Source organism: Engystomops pustulosus, chromosome 4 (assembly GCF_040894005.1).
Source record: "Engystomops pustulosus chromosome 4, aEngPut4.maternal, whole genome shotgun sequence".
Taxonomy (NCBI): Eukaryota; Metazoa; Chordata; class Amphibia; order Anura; family Leptodactylidae; genus Engystomops; species Engystomops pustulosus.
This window is the reverse complement of record NC_092414.1, coordinates 61,122,265-61,143,960: the sequence shown is the minus strand read 5'-3', so window position 1 is coordinate 61,143,960 and position 21,696 is coordinate 61,122,265. Positions and strand designations below refer to the sequence as shown.

Below are 21,696 nucleotides of genomic sequence, written 5' to 3'. Positions count from 1 at the left end.
ACCTTACAACAGCTGTATCTCCAATCAATGGTTGCGTGTGTTCAGCGTGAAAACCGGAAGTGACGCCAAAACCGGAAGTGACGCCAAAACCCGGAAGTGACGCCAAAACCGGAAGTGACGCCAAAACCGGAAGTGACGCCAAAACCGGAAGTGACGCCAGGCTCTGCTGACAGAGATCGCGATACCAGGTTGCTAGGTGATGAAAAGGCGTCATGTATACAATAGTATTGATCGCAGTATTGAAAGGTAAACAAAGGAGTTTGTAATTTAAACTACTGGGTGAGAAGAAAAGATTAAAAAAGGTCAATTTGTTCAATAGGTGGCGCAGCCGATAGTAAACATTGATTTCAGTATGGAAACGCGAACAAGTATGCAATATCCCTCTCGGGAACACCATAGATTTTATACAAAAGAGTGAAATTGGTATCTATATGAACAAGAATCAAAAGATTATATATCGATGGATTGTTCTCATGAGCATTCATTCATATTGCTGAGAAAAAAAAACACCAAGGCGTGATAGAACAACGAGGCCCCAGAGCAAACTTGGGGACATTATCATTGAATAATTCTCAGATATATATATGATTAAAAGAATTTTTTTGTTTTTAATTCATCTTAAGAATATATAATACAAGTAGCACGAAAGTGAATAAAGTGATGCGATACTAGAAGACAAAATTTCATAAAAGTGCCAAGTATAGCAGAGAAAGAAACGGCGACATATCTATACATAGAGTACGACGCAACAAAAGTGCTATTGTGCCAATAAATGGTTTCTGAGAGGTAAGTGTTGGAGGACGAGGGACAACGGGGGGTACGACAAGGGAGCAGGCAAAAGATAAGTACAAAGGAAACAAAATTGTGGCAAATGACAATCCACCATCCCAATAGGAGTAAGGTAATTGTAAAAAGCACGAGTGGCCGTTATAATTCATCAGAAACGTTGGTACAAGACAAATGTATAGCTTTCTCAAGTCCATTTGGTCCATGGGGGACAGGTCCATGCAAGAAACAAAGGATCTGTGCATATGCATTTTCAGATGAGGCAGGAAGCAACGAGACAAGTCATATTGACTATTGTTGTTGGTGGTACTAGGTATAGCATGCTGATCCAAAGGGTATCCAGGTATCATAGGAGTCTTGAAAGGACGTCGTATTCTTCATATCTCTATATATTTCATTAAACAGGAGCAGAAATTCACTGTGGTATTACTATGGGTGAGTAACATAATATAAAAGAAGAAAGTGTTATTATGGTGACAAACAAAAAAGAAAAAAAAAAAAAAAAGAAAAAGTGTTTAAATGTGAACCTAGTAAGGGAACTGTAAGAGTCCCGTACCTAAAGATGAAGGGACTATAGGAGTCCAAAGACTACAAGGGGTAAAACCCGTGTTACACCAGTAAAATATAAGAATTCTTGCTAATATATGTTGTATCAATAATCTAGATATACATGTATATATATTGATAGAGGAAAAAAATATAAATAAATAAATAAAAAATAAAAATAAAAGATAAATATAAAAAAAATTTAAAAAATTATATATTTGTACACCGTGTTCTTAGATCATAGTGTGTAGAAGTGTATAGAGACTCACCCATCATGCTCCGATAGCTGTTAACCACATTCCTAGGGGGCACAATCAGGTATGTTAGTTAATCTTCATCAATAGGAGTAAGTTCACCTGTTTTTATAGAAACCTGTAAATAAAAGGTCTTCATTAATACCGTCCGGGGCACGTATTCCCAAGTTATATATCCAACGTGCCTGTCGTCGTAATAGTTCAGGTGTTATGTCACCCCCCCCTGATATTGGAGGAAGCAAGGTCCAGACCTACAACCTGCAAGCCCTTGGTTTTACTGGCATGGAAATAGCGGAAATGCACAGCCACGGTAGATAATAGCTTACCTTGTGAGAAGTGCACCCCTGCATTAGAAATGCTGGACAGGTGTTGCTGTATCCGCTTTCTTAGTTCTTGTGAAGTTTGTCCTACGTAAATCTTGCGGCATGGGCAGATCAAGGCATATATCACGTTCTTGGTTTTACAATTCACGTAGTTCCGTAAGGTAAATTTCTGAGAGGTAGTGGGATGTATAAATTCACGAGTGGCAGGCATTAAGGGGCAGACAGAGCAGTCACCACATGCATAGGAGCCTTTCAATTTGATGCCCCTGCCCAATGGACGTGTGGGGCGTGTGAAATGGCTATTAGAAAGTTTGTCCTTCAGGTTCATAGCACGCCTCGCTGTCAATGTAGGTCTTTCTGAGAGAAAAGTTCGTAGGCGTGGTTCTGCTTGTAGAATATTCCAGTTCTTCATCAAAATCATCCGTATGTTGGACCACTGATTGTTGTATGTGGTCACAACTCCTAGATGGTGTTCTGTTGTTCTCTTCTTTTTGTTAAGGAGCTGGTCTCTAGGTGAATCACGAGCCCGAAGGAAGGCTTTAGAGATGGTCTTTCTGGGATAGCCTCTGTTCAAGAATCTTTCGGTCAGTTCATGTGCATTCCTATGGAAGTCATCCTGTAGGGTGCAGTTCCGTTTGACCCGAATGAACTGTCCCACGGGTATGCCAGTCTTCAGGTGAGCGGGATGAAAGCTGTCATGATGTAACAAGCTATTGGTGGCTGTTTCCTTACGGTATAGATCTGTGCTCAATCTACCATATCTGTTGGTTATCCTGAGGTCCAAGAAGTCCACCGTAACCTGGGAAAAATTAGATGTTAGGACAATGTTCCAAGAGTTATTGTTCAATTCAGAGATAAAATCATGACATGAATCCAAGGGTCCATCCCACAGGAGTATTATGTCATCTATGAATCTATACAAACTCCTGACATGATGTTGGAACTTAGTCGATGGGTACACGTGCTCACCCTCCCACCATCCCAAAAAGAGATTGGCATAGGAGGGCGCGCAACGTGCACCCATTGCAGTTCCTGAGACTTGTCTGTAAAATCGGCGGTCAAAAACAAAATAATTGTGTTTTAGGATGTATTCCAATAGATCTAACAAAAAGGAATCATGTCTCCTATCACCTGTGCTGTTTTTGTCCAAGAAAAATGCAACCGCTGAGATTCCATCTGGGTGCGCGATGTTCGTATAAAGTGACTCCACGTCCAAAGTTACCAGCCACATGTCTGTCGATGTTTGTATCGGTTGTATTTTCTGGATGAGGTCCGTGGAGTCCCTGATGTAAGAGGGCAGCGTCAACACCAGATTCTGTAAGAAAAAATCAACATAACTACACGCTTTTTCACAGAGGCCCCCAATCCCTGAAACTATGGGTCGACCCGGTGGGCGAGTCAGGGATTTGTGGACCTTCGGAAGCATGTAAAAGGTGGGAATCTTAGGATGGGAGGCCATCATAAAGTCATGTTCTTTCTTCTGGATAATACCATATTGTAAGGCGGAGTCCAAAAGTCGCTGTAATTTACTCTGAAAGATCAATGTCGGATCAGAGGGAAGCAGTATGTGATACTGTGTGTTACTCAGTTGCCGATTGGCCTCCGTGAGATAGAAATCAATGGGCCACAAGACAATATTCCCCCCTTTGTCCGCTTCCTTGATTAAAAAATTTTGATTTGTCTTAAGTGAATTGATAGCCCGTCTCTCTTCCTTTGAGAGATTTTCACCACCATGTCGGTTGATAGGGAGAGAACTGATGTCTCGGGATACACTGTTGTAGAACAATTGCAATGCAGGTACTAATGCAAGATTGGGGGTGGCCTGTGACGGTAGTCGTAGGGGACACGTCCGCCTACCTGTGTTAGTAGAGTTTTCGTTCTCATGTAACAGATCCAGTAGATCACGAAAGGTCTGACGATCGGATTCAGGAACTTCATCCAAGAGAGATGGTTGTTGGTATAAAACCTTGAAGGCTAACTGTCGGCAGAATAGAAAAACATCTTTAGTCAGTTCAAACTTATCCAGTTGGCACATAGGAGAGAAAGTAAAACCTTTACTTAGTACCGTAATTTCAGCGGCAGATAGAGTGTAGTTTGAGAGGTTAATAATGCGCAGGTCACCAGTCCCAGGGGCCGTAATCCCCTTCGGGTTCAATGTTAATTCTTGTTCCTTCTTTTGTCCCGTTTGTACGTAGGGGATGGTCCTCCATAACGTCGAGACCGCCTTACAATATGGTATTATCCAGAAGAAAGAACATGGTCTCCCATCCTAAGATTCCCACCTTTTACATGCTTCCGAAGGTCCACAAATCCCTGACTCGCCCACCGGGTCGACCCATAGTTTCAGGGATTGGGGGCCTCTGTGAAAAAGCGTGTAGTTATGTTGATCTTTTCTTACAGAATCTGGTGTTGACGCTGCCCTCTTACATCAGGGACTCCACGGACCTCATCCAGAAAATACAACCGATACAAACATCGACAGACATGTGGCTGGTAACTTTGGATGTGGAGTCACTTTATACGAACATCGCGCACCCAGATGGAATCTCAGCGGTTGCATTTTTCTTGGACAAAAACAGCACAGGTGATAGGAGACATGATTCCTTTTTGTTAGATCTATTGGAATACATCCTAAAACACAATTATTTTGTTTTTGACCGCCGATTTTACAGACAAGTCTCAGGAACTGCGATGGGTGCACGTTGCGCGCCCTCCTATGCCAATCTCTTTTTGGGATGGTGGGAGGGTGAGCACGTGTACCCATCGACTAAGTTCCAACATCATGTCAGGAGTTGGTATAGATTCATAGATGACATACTACTCCTGTGGGATGGACCCTTGGATTCATGTCATGATTTTATCTCTGAATTGAACAATAACTCTTGGAACATTGTCCTAACATCTAATTTTTCCCAGGTTACGGTGGACTTCTTGGACCTCAGGATAACCAACAGATATGGTAGATTGAGCACAGATCTATACCGTAAGGAAACAGCCACCAATAGCTTGTTACATCATGACAGCTTTCATCCAGCTCACCTGAAGACTGGCATACCCGTGGGACAGTTCATTCGGGTCAAACGGAACTGCACCCTACAGGATGACTTCCATAGGAATGCACATGAACTGACCGAAAGATTCTTGAACAGAGGCTATCCCAGAAAGACCATCTCTAAAGCCTTCCTTCGGGCTCGTGATTCACCTAGAGACCAGCTCCTTAACAAAAAGAAGAGAACAACAGAACACCATCTAGGAGTTGTGACCACATACAACAATCAGTGGTCCAACATACGGATGATTTTGATGAAGAACTGGAATATTCTACAAGCAGAACCACGCCTACGAACTTTTCTCTCAGAAAGACCTACATTGACAGCGAGGCGTGCTATGAACCTGAAGGACAAACTTTCTAATAGCCATTTCACACGCCCCACACGTCCATTGGGCAGGGGCATCAAATTGAAAGGCTCCTATGCATGTGGTGACTGCTCTGTTTGCCCCTTAATGCCTGCCACTCGTGAATTTATACATCCCACTACCTCTCAGAAATTTACCTTACGGAACTACGTGAATTGTAAAACCAAGAACATGATATATGCCTTGATCTGCCCATGCCGCAAGATTTACGTAGGACAAACTTCACAAGAACTAAGAAAGCGGATACAGCAACACCTGTCCAGCATTTCTAATGCAGGGGTGCACTTCTCACAAGGTAAGCTATTATCTACCGTGGCTGTGCATTTCCGCTATTTCCATGCCAGTAAAACCAAGGGCTTGCAGGTTGTAGGTCTGGACCTTGCTTCCTCCAATATCAGGGGGGGTGACATAACACCTGAACTATTACGACGTGAGGCACGTTGGATATATAACTTGGGAACACGTGCCCCGGACGGTATTAATGAAGACCTTTTATTTACAGGTTTCTATAAAAACAGGTGAACTTACTCCTATTGATGAAGATTAACTAACATACCTGATTGTGCCCCCTAGGAATGTGGTTAACAGCTATCGGAGCATGATGGGTGAGTCTCTATACACTTCTACACACTATGATCTAAGAACACGGTGTACAAATATATAATTTTTTAACATTTTTTTATATTTATTTATCTTTTATTTTTATTTTTTATTTATTTATTTATATTTTTTTCCTCTATCAATATATATACATGTATATCTAGATTATTGATACAACATATATTAGCAAGAATTCTTATATTTCACTGGTGTAACACGGGTTTTACCCCTTGTAGTCTTTGGACTCCTATAGTCCCTTCATCTTTAGGTACGGGACTCTTACAGTTCCCTTACTAGGTTCACATTTAAACACTTTTTCCTTTTTTTTTTTTTTTCTTTTTTGTTTGTCACCATAATAACACTTTCTTCTTTTATATTATGTTACTCACCCATAGTAATACCACAGTGAATTTATGCTCCTGTTTAATGAAATATATAGAGATATGAAGAATACGGCGTCCTTTCAAGACTCCTATGATACCTGGATACCCTTTGGATCAGCATGCTATACCTAGTACCACCAACAACAATAGTCAATATGACTTGTCTCGTTGCTTCCTGCCTCATCTGAAAATGCATATGCACAGATCCTTTGTTTCTTGCATGGACCTGTCCCCCATGGACCAAATGGACTTGAGAAAGCTATACATTTGTCTTGTACCAACGTTTCTGATGAATTATAACGGCCACTCGTGCTTTTTACAATTACCTTACTCCTATTGGGATGGTGGATTGTCATTTGCCACAATTTTGTTTCCTTTGTACTTATCTTTTGCCTGCTCCCTTGTCGTACCCCCCGTTGTCCCTCGTCCTCCAACAAAACTCCTTTGGTACCTTGCATATGTCACATGTTAAAAGTTTATCCATGCCTTACATTAATATCTATTTTAGTTTTAACCCTATACCTTCATGAATGTGTTGGAATACTATGACTGAGACCCTTGTGACTTATACGCACCTTGGCTCTATAAGTGCAGAGTATATGATCTTACGTACTACTGGATTTGGCTACAATATCTGCCTTTATTTTATTTATATATTTTTTTTTTCTTTGTTTAATGTATCGCCGTAGGTGTGCTTCTCACACCCTCTTCTGTATGCTGAATACTTACCTCTCAGAAACCATTTATTGGCACAATAGCACTTTTGTTGCGTCGTACTCTATGTATAGATATGTCGCCGTTTCTTTCTCTGCTATACTTGGCACTTTTATGAAATTTTGTCTTCTAGTATCGCATCACTTTATTCACTTTCGTGCTACTTGTATTATATATTCTTAAGATGAATTAAAAACAAAAAAATTCTTTTAATCATATATATATCTGAGAATTATTCAATGATAATGTCCCCAAGTTTGCTCTGGGGCCTCGTTGTTCTATCACGCCTTGGTGTTTTTTTTTCTCAGCAATATGAATTAATGCTCATGAGAACAATCCATCGATATATAATCTTTTGATTCTTGTTCATATAGATACCAATTTCACTCTTTTGTATAAAATCTATGGTGTTCCCGAGAGGGATATTGCATACTTGTTCGCGTTTCCATACTGAAATCAATGTTTACTATCGGCTGCGCCACCTATTGAACAAATTGACCTTTTTTAATCTTTTCTTCTCACCCAGTAGTTTAAATTACAAACTCCTTTGTTTACCTTTCAATACTGCGATCAATACTATTGTATACATGACGCCTTTTCATCACCTAGCAACCTGGTATCGCGATCTCTGTCAGCAGAGCCTGGCGTCACTTCCGGTTTTGGCGTCACTTCCGGTTTTGGCGTCACTTCCGGTTTTGGCGTCACTTCCGGTTTTCACGCTGAACACACGCAACCATTGATTGGAGATACAGCTGTTGTAAGGTACAACAGGGGGGTACTTAAGGGAGCATGGCTTAATTGAGGACACTTTCACCCCTGAGGAAGTCTCCACTTGGGAGACGGAACGCGTGGGGAGTCCTCCACGTCCTCCACTACTGCTGAGCCGCCCTGTTGACTTATTGTACTGATGCCTGCCTGCTGACCACTGACTCGTAATGTATACTTACCCATTTATTCTATAGCCGCACTATGATTGTTATGGCAGATTTATCTTCATCTGTTCAGGGTCATTAGACAGCTTGGGCCTTATTCATCCTTCTATTGTAATTGTATCATACTAGGGGCCAGGTTCCACTGTATGGAGGAGGTGTTTGTTTGGTGAACCTTACCTGTGCCAAACATTTTGACTCATGTATGTTTTTTAATTGTTTTTAACTTGTCCTTCATTCCTTGATGGAGTTTTTCTATTGTTGAAATAAAGATTTATCACTTTTTTACATAATTTTGTCTATTGGCACACCTCTTTTTCTCTTTGAATATTTTATAGCTACCCACATGTTGCTACATACTCAAAGCGGTTGTCACTTTACAGCAAATAATTGATATTGTTTGTGTAAGGAAAAGTTATACAATTTTCCAAAATACTTTGAGTATTAATTCATCATGGTTTTCTAGATCTCTGCTTGCTGTCGTGCTATAGAAAACTTCTATGTTTACTTCCTGTGGATAGAAACCATGGTCATGTGATGTCACACAGGCGCATGTCCCATTATATCACACGACTCTGGTTACTCTCTAGGATGATAACAACTCGTGCACCTGCATGTCCATCACATGACTATGGACAGATTTCTATCCACTGGAATTAAACATAGAAGTTTTCTATAGAAGGACAGCAGGACAAGGTCTAGAAAACCATGAGGAATTTGAACAGAAAGTATATTGAAAAATTGTATAACTTTTCATTACACACCAATATCAATTGTTTACTGAAAGTGGACAACCCCTTTAACACATGCATTGAGGTCTAAACACATATGCATTAAGAGAGGAATTATGCTAGCTTTAAATGTGTTTTAAAATGCAATTCATTTTTATCTTGTCAACATCTACTTATGGCCTAGCATTAAGCAGGACCTTTTATTAACGGCAATCTGTGCTTCTGCCAGAAACCCCTCATATTGTGACCCCTAATATTGTGCCCCACCCATCTTGCCCCTCTTATCTCTCTTCATTTATTTTGGGCCCCTCTTAGGGGGCTCCTGTTACTTCTCATCTTGTGGCCCTCTCTTATCCCTCCTCTCTACAGCATATTTATCAGTGCAATGTCTAAGTATAGAAATATGTATATTTTTTAGGGTGTTGAGGGACCCCATTAAGAAGTCTGCAATGGGCCCCTGCCTCTCCAAGTTCCTCTGTTCCTCTGATAGACATTATATACTCACCTTTCCACATTCCTTAGTAGCTCTTCTCTTCTGTACAACAGACCAAAAGGTAATGACGTAATTGATTTCTACTCTGTGTCCTGGCACAACAAGGCACAGCGGACAGAGTCAGTTGTGTCAGAGGCAGAGTCTGCGAGGAGGCAGAGGCAAAAGGTGTCAAGCCACCACTGGGCCAGTCCAGATTGTGCAAAGTTATGTACTGAAGCCTGTGTACTCATTGCCTGGTTTTTATGACCCAGAAGTAAGGCCAGCTGCATGCGAATATGCTTGGTCCATTTAAACAGTGTGCTGGTCGGACTGAGCACAGTACAGTCCTTGAAATTGTAGAGATATACAGTATGTTGCAAGCACAGATGACCACATTTCTTGTTTTTGTAACCCCTCCTGTATAAACCAGGGTGTCAAACTTATTTTCACCAAGGGGCCACATCGGCCAAATGTAATTTCATCACTGTGTAAATAAATCCATTCTTTAACAGTTAAGCGAGCTGTTTAGTTGTTATATTTATATAACAATATATATATATATATATATATATATATATATATATATATTTCAGCCGTTTGACTGCAGCCACAAAGCTGCACATATTGTTAAAAATAGAGACAGCGGTATTGCTAATATGTGACCTTATTTCACGGGTACTCTCAGCAAGTCTTAGTATTCCTGGCTCCACCATGTAGTATAAAATGCATACAGAGTTCTGCCATATAGTATAAAATTCATACAGAATATCGCCATGTAGTATAAAATGCATACATCATACTGTCATGTAGTATAAAATGCATACACCACACCGCCATGTAGTATAAAATACATATAGTGTACAGCCATGTAGTATAAAATATATACAGAATACTATGGGGCAGATTTACTTACCCGGTCCTGTCGCAATCTCACGGTGCGTTGTCTGACGAGGATTCGGGTCCGGCAGCATGGGCGGTCAGGTCGATAGCAGCATGGGCAGATGGCAGCGAGGGCGGGTGTGCGGACGGCAGCGCGGGCGGGCGTTCCGGCAGCAGCATAGGAGGCTCCTTACGTCAGCGGGCTGGACTGCAAGATCACAGTTAAAAAACGCTACTCCATGCTGTTGATTACAGAGCTTTTTGATCACCTTTACGGTCCAGGGTGTTTTCCAAGCTGGATCTTCGTGGTGCTTACAATCTCATCCGGATCCGCAAGGGTGACGAGTGGAAGACGGCGTTTAGTACCCGTGACAGGCACTTTGAATATCTAGTGATGCCCTTTGGACTGTGTAATGCCCCTGCTGTCTTTGTCTTTGTTTGTGAATGACAATTTTTGGGACCTTCTCTATACGTGTGTCGTGGTCTACCTAGATGACATTTTGGTGTACTTTCCAGACTTTGAGTCCCACCAGGCACACGTACGTCAAGTTGTTGGTCGACTTTGTGCCAATCACCTGTACGCCAAGCTGTAAAAATCCCAGTTCCACCAGCACAGCCTTCCATTCCTCGGTTACATAATTTCCGACAGAGACCTCCAGATGGACCCCGCAAAACTGTCTGCAGTTCTTTAGTGGCCACGCCCAGAAGGCCTACGAGCCATACAGAGGTTCCTGGGTTTTGCAAACTATTACCGGCAGTTTATTCTGCATTTCTCCAATCTAGTGTCTCCCATCGTGGCACTCACCAAGAAGGGTGCCAATCCACATGCCTGGTCTCCTGCTGCGGAAGAGTCCCTCTCCAAGTTGAAGTCCGCTTTTGCCTCTGCTCCCATACTCACTAGGCCTGACATGAACAAACCCTTTCATCTTGAGGTGGATGCGTCCTCCGTAGGAGCTGGAGTGGTGCTCACCCAGAAGGGGCCCATGCGCTGAACTTTCACATGCAGATTCATTTCTAAGACTTTTTTCCGCTGAGAGAAATTATTTGATTGGAGATAGAGAGCTGTTAGCCATCAAACTTGCTCTGAAAGAATGGTGGTATCTTCTGAGGGGTGCTCTCCATCCTGCTGTTGTATACACTGACCACAAGAACTTACTGTACCTCCAGACAGCCCAGTGCCTGAATCCCAGGCAAGCCCGGTGGTCATTGTTTTTCTTTCGCTTCAACCTGCTGATTCATTTTCATCCGGCTGACAAGAATGTCAAGGCTGATGCTCTTTCCCGTGCTTCTTGTTGGAGAAGAACCAACTCGTCGGCACATCATTTCTCCTGACCAGCTTGTTGTTGCAGATCTGGTGGATCTTCAGCAGCTACCTCCGGCAAGACGTATGTTAGACCTGCTCTCTAGAAGAGGCTTCTGTCTTGGGGACAGTCTTCTTGCGTGCCTGGGCACCCAGGGGTGCAACGCTCCGTGGCCCTTATCCCCCACTACTATTGGTGGCCAGACCTGGTCAAAGATGTTCGGGAGTTTGTGGGATCCTGCTCCTTCTGTGCCCGCAATAAAACCTTTCGTCTCAAACCGGCTGGACTGTTGCTTCCGTTGCCAATACCCAGTCCCCCGTGGTGTCACATTTCAAGGGACTTTGCCTGTTTTCTCGGGCATACTGGGTGGTGATGGACCAGTTTTCCAAAATGTCCCATTTTGTTCCCTTGTGTAACCAGATGCAAGGCAACCTTAACTTTTCTTCTGCCTACCACCCTCAGTCAAACGGACAAATAGAGAGGGTGAACCAGACTTTGGACTGTTACCTCCGCCACTTCGTCTTGGGCAAAATACATTTGTCACTACAATGGCATATTTGATAAATTGCAATGCAATTTTTACTTTGCACCATTCACTTTGTATTACATTTTGACCAGCATGTTGGGGGTTAAAATGCTCACCACAACCCCAGAAAAATCCTTTGAGGGGTGTAGTTTCCAAAATGGTGTCACTTTTTTGTGGGTTTCTATTGTACTGGTACCTCTAGGGCTCTGCGAACACGACATGGCACTCCAAATCCAAACTTGTGAAAACAGATCTCAAAAAGCTAAATTTTGCCTCTTCCCTTCTCAGCCCTGCTGTGTGCCCAGTCTGTCGATTATTGCTACATGTGGGGTATTGCCGTATTCGAGACAACCTGCAGAATGATATTTGGGGTGTTTGTCGAAAGTGGCAAGAGTTAGGCACAATATATTTGGCACTAAAATGGCATATTTGAGAAATAGATTCCATTTTTAAAATGCTCACAACCCCAGATAAATTCCTTGAGGGGTGTAGTTTCCAAAATGGTGTCACTCGGGGGTTTCTGTTGTACTAATTTTAATAGTTTTAGATGTTAGGTTAATAAAATGGTGAACTTGTGGGGATATATTTAAGAACTTGCTGCTAAAACAATAAACCTTTTAACATCCATAAAAAAGGAAACATAAAACAAATTCTTGAAATATAAAGACAAATGGCAAAAGGTTTATAAAAAAAAAAAATTGTGGTATGACTGTCTAAAAAGAAGAACATTTAAAACTTTTAATTTTTTTCAAATTTTTCTTAATTTATTGAATTTTTACCCCCCAAAAACTAACTGATCAGCGAAATTATACTACTAACATAAACTACAATGTCTCATGAGAAAGAAATCTCAAAATCACAGGGATATGTTAAAATGTTGAAAAACAGGAAGAGACACTGGTCAATTTTTTTTTAAAAAGGACTGAGCCTTAACGTACAAACAGGCTGCGTCCTTAATGTTTGAAAAAATCTAAACAAAAACATACTGATCTTTCCCTGTTCCCCCAAAGCAGCAGCAGTCCTCTTCTCCTCCGTGCTGTCACTGTACATAGCTCAGAAGCTGTCAGAGCCAATGTGATGACACACTGTGATGATGTGATTACTTTTCCAACTTATGAGGGTAAGGTAGACGGACCAGATAACACAAGGATGTGGGCCAGATTGGGCCCACAGGCCTTTCATTTAAAACATGTTCTCTAAATGATCAACTGCCCATAAATGTCACCTTGAAAAAGACACGGCAGACCTTCAAGACACCCCCAAGACGTCTTATAGCTGCAGATTGCTATCTCTGCATTGTCTCTACAGCCTGCTTATTCCCTTATTCAGGTGACATTAATGGGCAGTTGATCATTTAGAGAACATGTTTTAAATGAAAGGCCTGTGGGCCAAATCTGAGCTTCCCTCCATATAAACAGTCAGCAAGCAAAGATATTGGGGTCAGGCTTTTAAAGGGAGTGTGATATCACAGAGCTTGGCTTGCTGCTGATTGGGTGCACATGTGATGTAATGTTCTCCACTTTTCATTTTCTGCATACAAACCAATGTCATATACAAATTTAGGATAACATGTAATACAGATCTGTAGGAAATCCATCTTTGGGACTAATCAAAGTATTTCTCTGGCCTCATTTCCTATTGGTATTATGTATATATACACATGCATGTACCTTAGGACCCCACATCGAGTAGACATGAGGATGCATTTGCTGTTTTGCCTGCCCTCAGATAATGTGTGGTTCCATAAATAATTGACAGAGCCGCATAGGAGGTTATCAGGGGCATGCAGAAAAATAACCTATGTAAAGGTTTATTCAATGTACTCAAATTTTATATACTTTCAAGAATATGGCAAGATCCTCAGGTCTGAGGGCTCTCATCAAACCCACATAAAAGTTAATTTTGTGGAACCTGCTAAAAAGCTTATTTCTGGCTACAATAAAAGGATGTCAGTATACATGAAATATTGCAGCTTGATGCATAGGGGACTGCATGGCCACTGTCTAGTAAGTGTCTACCTCCAATAAATAATGAGCACGTGTAATAGAACAGTGGAAGAAGTTGGTCGGGTCAGATGATTGACATCATGTGGATGGAGATCTCAAAGTAATGTGTGAGTCCTGGTTTTCAAGTAGATGCAATTCTCACACGTACAAACTGTCCTCCGTACTAACTTAGTACATGACTTTATTGCAAAAACATTTAATGAAAGGATTAAAAGACACCAATGCCTCTGAGCAAGATCCTGCATCCGGAAGGCAAACAAATCTTAAAGAACAGTGGGTACATAAACACACGGGTGCCAGCTACGACGGGTGTGTGTCGCACTTTCTTCCAAGAACGGTTTCAAACTATGAGCTGCTCTTTCGTCAAGGACACAGTTTGCGTGACACATTTTATTTACCAGGATCATCAAATAGATCTTTAGCAAATCAAAGTCCTGCATCTAGATCCTGTTCTTCATAAGGAAACTGCTGCTATGTGCTATATTGGCATGTGAACCCATCTTCATCTGGAAAAAACAAGTACACGTAGCCCCATATGTGACAAATAGAGAAATAAAAATGCTACCACACTGTATATTTCAATTGAATTCATTTATAATAAATGTGCATTCATTGTAGTCAACTGTGCTCCTGCTGTAAGGGCCAAGATCACAGAATGACCGCAGACCAGGGCCACATCTGCTAAGGGATGGAATGATGTGGGATTAAGCCAAACCAGTGTATCAATTCCAGAAGGAACATATTCCCAACTGTAGACAGCACTGTTTCGACCTGGTTGGGACTGCCTTTGAAGGTAGAAATAAGAGGCATTGTTTTGTATTTAACGCTTTGGGAAACATATTTGCATAGTTCCCAGAATTCCCTAGTAGAGCATCAATGGCTTTAAGTCTCCACACACCTATAAAGCGGCCTTAATTGGCAAACTCTCCATAAGGAGAACTCTTACTTTCTGACCCTTGTCAATAGCCTCTGACCCAGCCAACCCAGTTCTCTACGCTGTAGTGAGGAGACCCAACCAGGTCGAAACAATGAAGTCTACAGTTAGCAATTTGTTCCTTCTGGTATAGATATACTGGTATGACTTAATCCTATGTTATTAGACTTCTTGTAGGTCATGCTTGGTGTTAAGGGCTCCTAGTATGTTATAAGGGGGGGTGGGCAATATAATAATGGTTTCTGGTATGTAATAAGGGGGAGGGGAATAGTGGCTACGGTTATATTATAGTGCTCTTGATATATAGGAATATGCAGTGGTTGGTGAAAAATCAGGAACAATGACCGCGCTTCTCAGAATTAGCAAGGCTTTTATTTTAAGGTATACACAGACGACGCGTTTCGGGGGTGTACCTCTCCCTTCCTCAGGTCCATACAATTTTACACAGAGTACTAATATAAACAATTATATTAAAAAATATATATATAAAAACACAGAATAAATAAATGAATAAACAAATACATGGATACTTTTCTAAAGTAATATAAAAAATTAATATTAGGATAGTATATAAATATAGAAGGTAAACTTCATAAACCATATAAATAGATATGGGTAACAATTCATAATTCAATGTTAAAATGGCAATAGTAATGGTGCACATTTCATATGATTTGACATAAGATCAGGAAGATGTAACTGACCCGTGTTGTCCTAGCCTTTCCTGTCCTCATGGAAAAAGGGCACAAGACCTTCTCTTAGATGGTCGAAAATCTAAGGGCAGAGGTAAGTATACATGTGTGTGCCTATTAAAGGGAACCTGTCACCAGGAGACTCATTTTTAGCACTCCCCCAGTCCCCACAGAGCATAGTACATACACTGCCAAAGTGTTTTTGTATAAAAAATAGGTTTTACAGAAAAAAAGATTTGTTATATTGTACCTTTCATTGGCATCTGTTGTGTGACTAGGCAGTTGCCAATTGGGAGGGACTGGAAAGGAGCAGTCGCCTCACCACCCTTGGGAAACATGTGACCTTTTCATATATATGAATAACTCCCCACACTCGGGGTTGGCTGAAGAGGAGCAGGGGGCGTTGCTAAGCCCAGTGATGGGTGTTTACATATATTTGAAAAGGTCACATGGAGAAGCAGTTTCCCAAGGGTGGGGGGAACTGCTCCTTTCCAGCCCCTCCCAATTGGAAACTGCCTAGTCACACAGCACATGGTATTGAAAGGTACAATATAACATATCTTTATTTCTGTAAAACCAATTTTTAATACAAAAACACTTTGGCAGTGTATGTACTATGCTCTGTGGGGACTGGGTCCTAAAAATGGGTCTCCTGGTGACAGGTTCCCTTTAATAACAGATTTTATTTGTTTAGAAAGATGCAAGGTGAATTGATAAGCCGATCTTACCCTAAAGGTAGTGGGGATCATAAGTATAGCAAATATGCAGGATAGATGTTATCTGTACCTGTGTTGTACCTGTATGTGAGAGAGACGAGGGTTTCAGATCTGAGCCTGTTTACATATGGTCCGGAGAGATGAAGTGGAGACTTACTCTGCAGGAATCTGGACAGTTGGGAGCGCTGTGTGTAGCGTCTCCCACTGCCGGCTCTTATAAGCGCGCGTTCACACATGCGTGGATGGGGATTGAAAATGAGTCTGCGCTAATTGATGGAGACACGTGCATGCGCGGATGTGGATTGGGACTAGGTCTGTGCTGCCTGATGAAGACACGAACAGGGGAAACAGATGGGTACGCTGATGCGCTATGGGGAGGATCGTGATGATAGATAGCAGGAATATGATGCTCCGGGATGTAAGTGGTAAAGGGAAGATGTAGAGATGTGAGTAAGGGGTGGACAATATCATCCACTGGGGGTAACATTAACCAGGGGGATGAAAGAATGGGTGGATAAACAATAAGAACTGGCCACCAATATATAGCAGAAGTAACTAATAGGAGACAGCTGCAAATAGATAGCAGATACAGATCAATGTATTGATGAGGCATTTTTCTCTGGAAATGCATTCCAATGTACAGTGGAGGAACTATCTATGGGTTAGTGATATGCTTTACTTATAGAAAGCATGCCTTTTAATTGAAAGTTGAAAAATGGATTGGAGGGCAATGAGAAGATCAGACTCTTGCTAGTGTCTCATTGAGTCCATATGGGCACATTGTATTTGCAACATCCCCCACCGGGGCCTAGCCTTTTCTTGGGGCCTGGAGTCAGCCGGGGCCCGCAGTACCTGAGTGGCTGGCGGTTGCGGCCTAAGCACGCTTGTGTCACGGTGCTTGGTATGGGGAACCGGAGGGCTGTCCTACAGCCTGGCAGGTCTCCAGCAGGGTGGTGTTGGCAAGAAATGATGAGGGAGAGGCTGCTATAGTGGATCTCCCTGGGGCAACCCTTTGGTGTCTAGAGTATGAGTCTCTGTGTGGTGGACAGGGTGCCTGTGATGATGGCAGCCGTAGTAGCAGGGACCAGACGGAGGCAGAGGTTGAACAAAAACAACCTACAGTTCTTTATTGGAACCGACAGGAACTTCAGCAACGTGCCTTTAACAGAGTGATGGAGTGCTGAGATGCTTTTGGAGGGAGCCTCAGGAGGTAGATCGCCAGCCTGGATGCAGAGGGCAGGCTGGGAGGTAGCTGTGTCCTAATAGGAAGCTTCAGCTTGTCCTGGAGTGCTTCAGGTATCACCCTTGAAGGTAGGATGATACCCCTTTCCTCACTAACTCTAATCTATTAGCTCCACTCTTCAGAGGCAGGGGCTAGGCTCTTCCTGCTCTTATCTGGTATACTGGCTGAATAGAGTCTGGACTGGGGTAACCCAGTCTGCTTCTATCCTCATCTGAGCTAGGCTAAACTAGTCTCTAGCTGTTCTGATCTTGTGCCCTGCAGACCCAGAGGGTCTGACTGGAACTGGTCTCTTCTCCCTCCTGGGAGAGACTGCTCTCTAGAACATTCCTGGCCAGGGGTTTTGTAACTCCTCTGGTCAGGTGGTGGCTGCTCCTCCAATCACATCTCAGCTTACAGAGGACAGGATGTAACACAGATCATTGGATAATAGAATCTTACATCATACACAGATTAACTTCTGCCTTGCCAGGCAGGATTAACCACTGCAATGTCTCCTATGTCCTATAAGGACCATGTAGTGTAATGTGGTTACATGCAGGTGGGGCGTATTCGCACACACTCCTTCGCCATTGCATCGGCGAGGGTGTTGCATATTTAACTTAAAAATCCAGTAGTTTTCCCTCTTAATTAACTGGCTGTGTCTATCTGGATGGTCCTTCGGAATTTGTTCTATTGGAATCAGGGTGAGACTATTGAAGTTGCGTTTGTGATGTGACATACAATGACTTGACACGCTATGTAGCTGGAAAAAATAGTCTACACTACCCATAATCCTGAACACATCATCCCCACCTTGAAGCATAGAGGTGGCAGCATCATGCTATGGGAATGCCAAATTTCAGGGACTGAGCAGCTGGTCAAAGTTGATTGGAAGGTGGAAAGGGGTAAACACCAAGCAATTCTGGAGGACAACCTAATAGAGGCTGAGAAAAGCTTGAGATTGGGATGTAGGTTACATTTCCAGCAGGTTGTTGAGCCTTATTGTATGTCCAAAGCTATAATGGAATTGTTTAAATTGGAGCATATTCATATGTAAAAATAGCCTAGTCAAATTCCAGGCATAAATAACATTGAGAATTTGCATCTTGACATGAACACTACAATTCACCAATCTAACTGAGCTAGAGCTATTTTGCAAAGAAAAATGGTCAGAACTTCCAGCATCTAGAAGTGCAAAATTAGTAGAGACATACCCTGACTTACACCTAACACTGCAGTTATAGCTGTTACTGCAAAGTATTAACTAACACCTTTCAGCTTTTTAATGGGAGAAAATTAGCAGCTATTTTTTTTTTCTTTTTTTTTTTGTGATTTGTCATTTTTGCGACATTTTACTATGACTTACTGTTGTTTGGTGGCCTTGGTCAGCTCCTTGTGCAGTGTGCCGTATGTATCTTTATTTTCCAGATGTTCCGTGCGACTTTTCACTTATGTATCACTTTTGTACCTACTTTTTAGGCGCAAATCTGCACCTGTTCCAGGGCAGGTGCAGAAGAAGGATTTTTTTTTCTTGCATGTTGTTTTACCATGTAAATTGCAATTATGTTTAAAATTTTGCAATTAAACCTGTTCGGTATTAAAAGTTTGGGCTGTTTTTTTTATTTATAAAATTTAGCATTTATATTTTATTCAAAGTTATTGGTTACTTCTAAGGGTATGGTCACATACGTATTCAAACAGCTGAGAAGAGGAGATTTGCCTAATTACATTGCTTTCAACATGGCGTTTACAAAACACATGCGTTTACACAATAATAACACACGATGTTAACAAACATGTTTGTTAAAGCTATGCTAACATAAGCATTTGATGACACCAATGTAATTAGGCAAATCTCCTCTTCTCAGCTGTTTGAAAATACATGCGTTAACACCACTTGTGACCATTGCCTCATTTGTCGTAATCTCCCTGGGGTGTGAATAGAGTGCTTAAAAATGCAGGCCAGGCCTCAAATCCAAAATTTACAGCAGTGTCCACTCATGTACACGACTCCCCCTCACATGGCTTTGTACATGTAGATTTAAAACATTTGCAAAAAAGACCTGCCATCTCAAAGAAAAAAAAACTAAGATGCATGTCCCCCATTGATTTCAATAAGTACCAATTAATGCACCACTTTGAAGATTTGCTTGTATCTCTACATATTTCAACTAAATGGACATTGAATTGAGTAAAATGGTAAATATATTGCAGTAAAATGGTAAATATATTGCCTCTAATTTAACACCAGGACTAGGAATTACTTGTATGCACACTAATTCTTAATTGGGTAAAGTTTAAAACAATTAAACTACCGTATATTCCGGCGTACAAGACGACCTGGTGTATAAGACGACCCCCCTACTTTCCTGTTAAAATATAGAGTTTAAGATATATTCGCCGTATAAGACTACCCCTTTTCCAACGCATACAAAACACCGGTAAAAAAAAAAAAAAAAACAGATTTGAATTTAACATGGTCCTTTTTTTAATTTAAATTCTTATGACATGCAGGTATATAGCAGGAAAACTGTCGCTCATAAACATAAGGCATACAACAACAAAATTACCATCATCCATTTTACTGTAAATGTTACCATACTGTACCTTAAATTTTTTATTTATTAAATATTCCATGCCATGTACTCAGAAGCGGGAAAAAAATTCCAAATGCAATGAAAATGGTGAAAAAACGCATTTGCACCATTTTCTTGTGGGCTTGGATATTACGGGCCACATTTATCACTTTTGTGCGCCTAAGTGTAGTAGTTGCGCCTAAATTCTGGCGCACTGTTTTGCCAGAATTATCACAAGCTACAACCATCTGTGATAAGTATATTTTCTGCCTCTTATTAATCACTTTACTTTAAAACAGTTCAGGCGCAATTTTGGCGCAGTTTAGGCGCAATGTTAGATTCGGGCAGTTACATGTGATCCTGCTACAAGCTCCTCTCTGCTTCTCCCACAACCCAGAATGAAGATAACACTCACAGCAGCACCCAGGTGTGTGACACCCTGCACCCAGTGACCTCCTCAGCAGGGGCTTCTCCTGGAGGGGATCCCCCAGTGCTGGTCTCCTGCTGCCCCCCTGTAATTCTGCACATTATCCCCCTCAGACACTGGTGATACTGTGCAGAATTACATGGGGGACACTTGTATGTTGTATCTGCTGCATTCTGCAAACTTGTGCAAAGTTCTTAGCTCTCTTGCTGTGAGCTCAGCGTTTTGCAGAATATTTTGTAAATAGAAGGTGATGAACTGTAAATAGAGTCTGCAGCTCCTGTCTGCAGTGTATCTAATGTATCTATTATATGTTCCAGTGTCTGGCTGAGCTTTGCTGCTAGAAATGAGCTGTTACAAATCAGATCCAGAGGCCCTCAACAATCGCCAATGTATACAAGGGCTGTATCAATCACCAAAAATCAAAAATAGAACTAAGCAAGGTGAAAAATGATTAAAATATAACTTTTAATTACACTTTCTCAATGTTATTAAGCATAAAATTCACTCACAAATAGAAGTTTGAATATCGTTTCACACCCACTGGTGTATAATCGTAGACGATATTGACACTTGAGGGTGTCATAACAACAAGTAATCAAATGGTTCTCAACCAGGGGGATATCTGGCTTCAAATCACAAGGATGTTGATCAAAGCACACAATCAATTAGGTATCAAAATATTATCGACAACTGTAGTTGCGGGCCACAAGATAAGTGATCAGTGCCCATAAATAATAGTGCTCACGATGCCAGAACACTGGAATATGTTTATATACCCAAACAATGCAACATATCGTAGGACCAACAAGGTATTCAGGCAAAAAGATGGAATGTTCTTACCAGTTCCTGAAGACCCATTTCTGCTTTAATTGAGGGGATCGGACGTAGTAGGCCCTTACACTGACCTTATTCATGCCCAGACTCCCGTCCTTACAAGGACGGTCCACAGCTGTCCCTAAATATCCACTCCTGGAAAGTAAACCGTAGTCAAATTCCCAACGCGTTTCTTCCGCTGTCTTGCGGATTCATCAGGGGACATAAATATTGTAGCAATCCAAGCAACGCATGGAGGTAGAAGGGTTACTCATTGAGGTACACAGCAGTGGCTGCTATACTTAGTTATCCTGGCATAGTGACGCTCGGATAGGCGGCTGGTGTGTGTGAAATGAGCTGTTCTGCAAAGGGGCTCAGTGCTTTCTTCTCAGATAACGCCACCTTCGGGCTGGAGTGTTTTTGCGCCAGTTTTTGCGCCTAAATTAAAA

The 21,696-nt window shown here is 41.7% G+C and overlaps 1 long non-coding RNA gene across 1 annotated transcript in view; it reads right to left on the bottom strand.

Moving 5' to 3' along the window:
• Positions 1–17,593, bottom strand: part of LOC140128975 (uncharacterized) — a 227,204-nt gene extending 209,611 nt beyond the window's left edge. The window contains exon 1 of the long non-coding RNA XR_011855220.1: positions 17,330–17,593. This is a non-coding gene — a long non-coding RNA (uncharacterized lncRNA). The remainder of the gene's footprint in view (positions 1–17,329) is intronic.
• Positions 17,594–21,696: the final 4,103 nt, after the last annotated feature.